The following is an 8010-nucleotide window of genomic DNA, read 5'->3' on the forward strand; positions in this document are numbered from 1 at the left end:
GTCACAAGCAAGTTTAAGATAAAGCAGGACAGACAAAGAGGCAGAACACAGGATGTATATCGCCCATCTCCAAGTTCAGGGAAAGTTTCAAGGCAGGCAGGGGTTAATCAATGCATAGTAGAAGTGAAAAAAAACACACCTGATTTTTAACAAGAACTGTAAAACACTTGAGTAAGAATATAAAGTCTCTTTAATTACTATTCTTTCAAAGTTAGATAGGTCATTTTTTACTGGAAAACAATAAGCATCCCAAAAATGAAAAATGAATAGAAGGTGCACAGGATACAGATGCTTAAGAAAAGTTACTGGCATAATGAAGTAAGAAATTTAAAATTGAGTGTGTGCATGGATTTCCATTCAAAAAGTCCTGCTTCCATGCAAGAAATTAGCTCTTAAGAATAACTGTGCCTAAAACCTACTTTCCAATCTATCTTCATAGCACTCAAAAAAGCAAAGCTTTTTTCCTTTTGCTTCACTTCCTTATGAAGAAATTACTGCACACAACATTAAACTCTTTCCTGTTGAAAGTAATGATATATTCAAAATGTCCTATACTACAGGTATACCCTCCTGTCCACAAACTTTTATCATGCACTTGTTTTGGAAAAACACTGGGGTTTGGGACTTTTTTGTCTGAATACCTTTGAGCTCTTTAACAGTACAGCCCTAAAATCCATGGCTGTGCCTTGTAATGTCAAGAGCAACAAGATTTTTTAATAGATGAAAAATACCCAGTAGTTCAGTCCATCTCAATTGCTTAAGAAAAAGCTTTTGGCTAGGGTATAGTCAAGGAATTTAGAACAGAAGTAGCTTACAATGCTACCTGGATTGTCAGTTGTTTCTTCACCAGTTGTTTCCATATCTAGACTTTCCTAATTAAAAAACAGGAAAAATCACATGAACATGCAGAAAACATGTAGGCATTTCTTGGCCCTTATAGTATCAATTTCAAGGCACTCCATACATGCAAAAGATTAACACACAGCAAGAGGGAATTGGAACACCACTTTGGAACCCAGGATTATTAACAAGGATTTCTACTCTAAAATAGGGTTTAGTAGCTGTGAAACTTAAATACTTAACTAGACACAAAACTGACTGTACCAATTAGTCACAGCTTAATGATCAAAGAGTGTGGTAAAACCCCAACAAATAAATTCTTAGCACAAAAGAAGTCATACTGGCATTTGAGAGATGATTTAGAAAGTACTATGGTCAATTCTGGTTGAAAAAAATCAGAAAGGAATTAATATCTGACCAAAAACAACTATGAAAGCAGCTATGGATATGTTAGAAAACAAAGTTCCTGGCATTCAAGAGGACAGACTTAATAGAGCAAACCCAAGACAAGGAAATATGATTGATTAGTGTCTATAATTTTAACATGAATTCTGCTTCGGACAGGGGACTACTTGAGCTCACAGGCAAGGCTGGCACAAGAACAGACACAGATAAAGGAGGTATCAGTAAATTCACTTTTTAGTAAGATTTGAATGAAAAGCTAAGCCCTGAGACAGCTATTCGTAAAAAGCTAGGGGCTTTATTTATCCATTCAAAAATCATAAGGCAATTCAGCAGGCACAGTATATTTTATGCTTCAGCATATCACTGCTTTTTCATTTCTTCTGAAGAAGGTATTTCCTCCACCTTATAATGCAGCTGTGGCATGACTGTAATAGTAAGATGCTAAATTATAATTAGAGAGCATAAACAAAATATTAGTTTAGACTACACTATGCTTTGGAAAAAGTTTTTTTCAACTAAATTAAAATTATAAGTAAACAATTTCTTTACATGAAATGCCATTAATATAGAAAAATAGTAAATTATTTTGGTATCTACTTCTGTGTAGTGGAACACCCACAGTCTCCCCTTCTTTGCTGTCTAGGTGTCTTTACCATGTCATCCCTTTTTCTTGCAAGACTGCCTCTGCAGTACTAAGATACAAAGTTGACATGTAAGAGCAAAGACAGGCGATTACAAAAAAACCCCACTGAAAACAACACAAGTAGTTAGCATGATATTTTAATATAGCTTGCACAAAGCAAGGGTCATCAACACTTCACCAAGTTTTTAAACACAAAAATTAGCTAAAATGTTCAGTTTTTTTATAGAGAGGATTTGCAAACATAAATTGTTTTCAGTTAATTTTTCCCTCTTGCTGAACACAGTACAAAAAGAATCTCATTTAGTAGAAAAAAAAAAAAAAGAATTCTGAAGATCGTACGAAGATAACAAAAAGAAATTATGACAGTTTTTCACAGCACTTAAGTTGCTCAGCATGATAGCATTAAGTGATTTTTAGTTCACAGCCATCCTCAGACAACAGGTTGCTTAGTTTTCTCTTAACTGGAACTAAGGTCTCATGCTGATTTTCCATGAATATACACACTAGAAAAAATATCTCCCTGCTGATATACTTGGAAAACCTTTCAGAAAACAATATCAATTTGGGCTTCAATTTGGGAAAAGAGAGTTAAGTCACAGACACACAAGCAGAAATGCTAGGACTGCTCCACTTCGCCTGTATCCAACTTTCTGCCATTTCTTAACAGGACATTATAAAATTATTTGCAAGCATGAAAGTAAAGTTAATTAAACATGAAGGCAACTCTGGTGCCAAGAAGATAAATTTAGAGGGCAAGGTAACATCTACTGAAAGTCACAGCGTGAAGTGATCATTTCAGTTCACAAGAAACCAGCCCACATATAAAAGATGCTCTGGTGTGAAGACCTCTCTACAACTGGCAATCCCAAAAGGAAGACACCGGTGGCCAATTTAACCATTGGCTGTGTCCAAAATCTTTACACATAAAGCACCTGACAAATACATCCTCCTGTGCACAGTCTGGGAATTGTAAACCTTAAGAGAAGCCACAAACAGGAGATGCTACCTGACCAGCTGCAGTGGAACGTTTATGGAATGTTTGTCAGGTTGCTTGGCAGTGCCCCCTCGAAGTTCCAAGCTTGATCATGCCCAACCCACAAGTCCCTGGTGGGACTTTACTGTGGCAGGCACCTGATGCCCAAAACTTGGCAATCACAGAATCATAGAAGCACCTGAGTAAGAAGAGACCTTTAGCGACCATCTAGTTCAACACCCCTGCCGTGGACAGGGACACCTTCCACTAGGCCAGGTTGCTCCCAACCCCATTCAGCCAGGCCTCAACACTTCCACAGGGCATCCACAGGTTCTCTGGACAACCTTATGACCCCCACAACAAAGATTTATGGCATGTAGGGAGGTCTCAGCCCAACCTACGCACTTACCACGTGCTGCCAGGAATTAAAACATCTTCTTCTCCCAGCAAAAGAAAGTCCCTAGCTAATAGTATGCCTAGCACAAAGGCTTGCTAGTAAGGCTCATTTTAGTAGCTCTGCATGATGAAAAAAACCCAACTTACTTTGTTCTAGGATTGCAAAACAAAATTTATAGTGGTGTAAAGCTTTGTTGAAGTCTACAGCTTCAAGAGATCTCTAAATCCCAATTTTCTTCAACCTTTAAGCAACCAGTATTACAGAAAATATAATGTGAAGATGGTTTGATAGAATTATATAGTGGGTTGACCTTGGCTGGAAACCAGGTGCCCACCAAGCCACCAAACCCTGAGTGACAGGACAGTGCAAATAAGATGGGGAACAACTAGTAGCTTGAGACAAGGAAAATGAACTCCATCTCAGCCAGACCCAATACAGTTACTTTCCATAAACACAAATTAATTCTGTTATTCACTTTTAATTCTTTATTGATTAGTTTAATATTAACCATTCCATTATTTTTCCAAGGATTTTTTTTATTTCTTCTGTACAGTCGCTGGGTTTTGGCACTGCGTTTTTTTTTGTAAAGCAGTCAACACACATGGAGTTAGCATGATGTATAGCTACAGGAAGTTTTTGAAAATAGGACTGATAATAATTTCTTTTTTTAAGCTGTGTTTTTAAGGAGATAAAGGACAAAAGAAAGGTAATGCAGACATACACACAAATATTGTGATAGGAAACAAAAAAAACAGCTAGGGAGGTTACATGTCAAACTGGGCCAGTACAGTATTAAAAAAATTCCACATTTTATCTTTATTTGTTGTGTGGTTGAACTTACAAAATATGCATGTATGAATTAAAAAAATTATTAAGTCACAGGAAAAAAATGAATTAAACATTTAAATTAATGTCTGATGTATTCTAGAACTAAACCAGTCACATTTCTGTGCAGTATTTTCTGAGGCATATTCATGTAGGAAAGCAGCTGAGACCCACTAGTGTCACTGAAACAAGCTGTAATATTAAAATATTGAATTGCCCTTGGCTAGAGTCACTAATATTAGTTAAAATATCAAATTCTGTTCTTTACAATTAGTGTTCGAAAATCTGGAATGATCCAGCAAGAAGAAATCTTTATGAATTTAATTCTGCATTTGCTTCTTTGTGATTTCACATTTAAAAAAAAAAAAACTCATGCGAAAGAAAGGCTGCATTAAGAAAACATCAGTGACTCATTCAGGAGATCAGAAACATCTGAGATTTCTTTTATAATGTTAATTCATCTCAGCTGTATGATTACCTTTTCAGGTCATTTAATGAGAGGTTTTTTTTCAGAACATCCCCGTCTCATTTAGATATGGCAATAAGCGAACAGTTTGTGTTGAAGGAGATGCTAAATGTGAGGTAGCCAATCCCTCGTTTGCTGTAGAAGAGTAATTAGATATTGTGAATAAGGTAGCACTTGCAGAACAGTTGTCAGATTAAGGAATCTGCATACTGCCCAGAGAAATTCAAACTTCTCTTTCTCTATAAAATCCAAGACCATACTGGAATAATTTAAGTCATAAATGTAACAAATTGTCATTAATTCTGTTTTCCTCATTTTCTATACTCTATTTTAAATCCTCCCAGCTTGAGTTGTGGAATCTTAAGATCTCATTGTGGTAATTTAAAATTTCATAGACTTTAGATCATAAAGGAATTGCAGCTATCCACAGTCAGAAGTTGAGCTTTAAGATACCAGCTCTTCATCTAAACCAAACTGACTGAGAGGACTCGTCCTTTCCTCTTTTAGTATTCTTGGAACTTGATTCTAGAGGACTAGTTAGACTACCCTCTAACTATAGAGGGTAGTCTATAGTTATGAATTTCTATGAAATGCCAGGTCCAAGGCACCCAAAATCAGTGAGTACTTCTGGCTATACTTCCTTTGTTTCCATCTAAAACATGGCATGAACGGATACACAAATGCGCTTTATTTCATATAACATTTTATTGGGACTTTCTAGTTCCCTCATACCTTGAAACTGCTACATCTCTAAATTCAAAGTTTGTATCTTCACCAGATAGATACATGTTCCAATGTTTCCAACCCAAACATAGGCATTCACTAGGTACTCAACAATTCATGGAATTAGTGTATAAACAAGATATAAGAAATTACACAGCCAACTGAGCAACTTCCCCCTGATGCTTGCTTTTTCTAACCATCTGGTCTACAGCACAATATTACTGTCACATACACTTTTTGTTCTCTATAAATTTCACTTTTATTTCCATATTAAAATACGGGTTTAAATAAATTATTTGATACAGATTAGTTGATAATCTGTGCCACTGCCAGGCACCACCTGCATTTATAAATCCCTGGCTGGTGCTTTGGTCACAGTAAAATCCTTCCTTCCTTTTATTACTCAGTAGAATTCAATCCTCAAAATATTACTGCTGGAAAACTTCATTGATTCCTGTGATTTTTAAAATTTAAATAGCAAGATAAATGTTTTTTCCAATAGCGATATTGAGTGAAATTACAGATTCTTGTCTTGCTTTCAGCAGGATCCGATCTCCAGCTCAGCTACTCACTTGCACAGACTTTACTCCCTACAGCATTTGAAATGTTCTAAATTTTACTTCAAATTTTCATTCTGTGTGCATTACCACCTGTGAGAAAAGGCACTTTCTTCATGCCTTCTTTCTTTTAATTTGTGTTAAGTCAAATCTCCTTAAATGTTCAGTTTAATGTTCAGTTGGTTCACAGCTTTATAGAAGGGTACCCTGTAATTTGGGCAGCTATAAATAAAGTCTTTATCCATCAATCTGATCCCTATTTTTCTATACATCGGTGCACTGAGTATTCTAGCAAGAACTTTTCCACCCAGCCAGCAAAGCAGAGCACCACTGTGTAAGGGAGATGTTAGGCTGGGGCCATCTGCTGGTTGTATTGCTGAGCTTTCATTGACAAATTTGAAAAACTTCTTTACACAGGTAATTCTATTGCAGTCATAAAAATAATAGCATATACTAATATATTAATCACCTAAGCATGTGATGTTTCTTGTGCAATGGTTCTTTGCTTTTAAGATTAAATATTGTATGAAGTTAATATAGATCATCTATCAAAAGAAAAAATAATTTAATTTGCTTTCATAAACAAAATAAAAATTGGGGGAAAGGGACCTTCTACTTCCCAGTAACACCAAGAAATTGAAGAATAAAGTGTAAGATTTCATAATGAATTTGTATGTGTTGTTCTAAAACAGCTAAAATACTAAAATGCACATTTTTTCAGGGATTAAAAAAGATCTGTCAATTTTATGATGTTCCTTAAAGATTCTTATTACAAATAAATTCAAACAAAAAATTTAGCAAATGAACAGAAGACTAAAGCCTTTTAAACTGGAAGCTCTAATAAATGAGCAACTACGAACCAAGAATAATCCAGACTGATTGAGTCTGGAGACCAAAAGTATATTTACATTATGATGCTGTTAAGTATGTATTTACTCATTTATTATATGATCATACTGATGATTATTTGTGTTGCAATTTGGTCTTATTTCTTATTTGAACTGTCTTCAGGAGCAAGAGAGAGCATTTTACAGATTTTACAAGTTTAGGTGAGACTCCCTGCACTTGTTAAATTGCTACATATATACATTAATGTATACACAGAGACAAAAATATATACACACTAACTCCCTATGCTAATGCCTATACTTTTATAAATATATATTTACACATGTATATAGGTATGGAATACACATACATTCATTTATATCTATATATACATATGCACACATGCATGCACACCTGTATATCACATGTAACTTGTACTATTATGCTCTCAGTTAAACAAAATCCTCTGTTGGCTCTTAGTTATACTGGGATTAAACACTATTCACATTTGCCCTAAGGAGATCCATCAGCAGGAGAGATTTCTAGCAGGAGCTCTCAGTAGCTAGTGATTTTATCAAGAAATGCAAAATGCAATTTAAAATGTATAAAAGGCAGATAAACTCTAAGAGGAAAGCATAAACGTGTTGCAGGTTTGGAGACAAGGCTACTGGAGCTAAAAGTGGGAAAAATACTGCCACCATCATAGACAGAACTGGTAGAAACACCTGCAAGAGAAAGAAAAAACTGGTTTAGGAATTAAATTGACCTACTGTGATTTTCCACCTCACTCATAAGAATAAAAACATGGTTTTTGCCACACTAGAGTACCATTTCTCATGCTGCTGCAAGCTCACCCAGCACAAGAGTCATTTGACCTCAAAATAGCTACAAGATATGCATCTTTTCTAAAATACTTCAGGCTCCCTCTGGTGTCAAGGGGAAGAGATAGACCTGGTACAGTACCTGAAATCCATTTGTCCACATATTATGGGCTCATCAAGGAAACTCAGGGCTGGGTGTTGTGCTGGTTTTGGTTGGGTCAGAGTTAATTTTCTTCACAGTGGCTTGGTACGGAGCTGTGTTGTGGATTTGTGTTGAACACAGAGATGATAACAAAGATGATTTTGCTAGTACTGAGCAGAGCTTACACTCAGCAACCTGGTCCTGCTTTTGTTTATCATGGTAATTTCAAGCTCTGATCTACCTTCCTGTCAGTTTTTACTACAAAACTTATAAAATTTCTGCTCAATTAAACATTAATGCATAATAGTATTTTTTATGTCCACCTGGTTCATGTCAAACACTAAGAAATTTCATTCTTGAGCAAGAAGTTGTCACAATCTCTTCTAAAGT

The sequence above is a fragment of the Onychostruthus taczanowskii genome, unplaced genomic scaffold (genome assembly GCF_017590055.1).
Source record: "Onychostruthus taczanowskii isolate IOZ18803 unplaced genomic scaffold, ASM1759005v1 scaffold4, whole genome shotgun sequence".
Taxonomy (NCBI): domain Eukaryota; kingdom Metazoa; phylum Chordata; class Aves; order Passeriformes; family Passeridae; genus Onychostruthus; species Onychostruthus taczanowskii.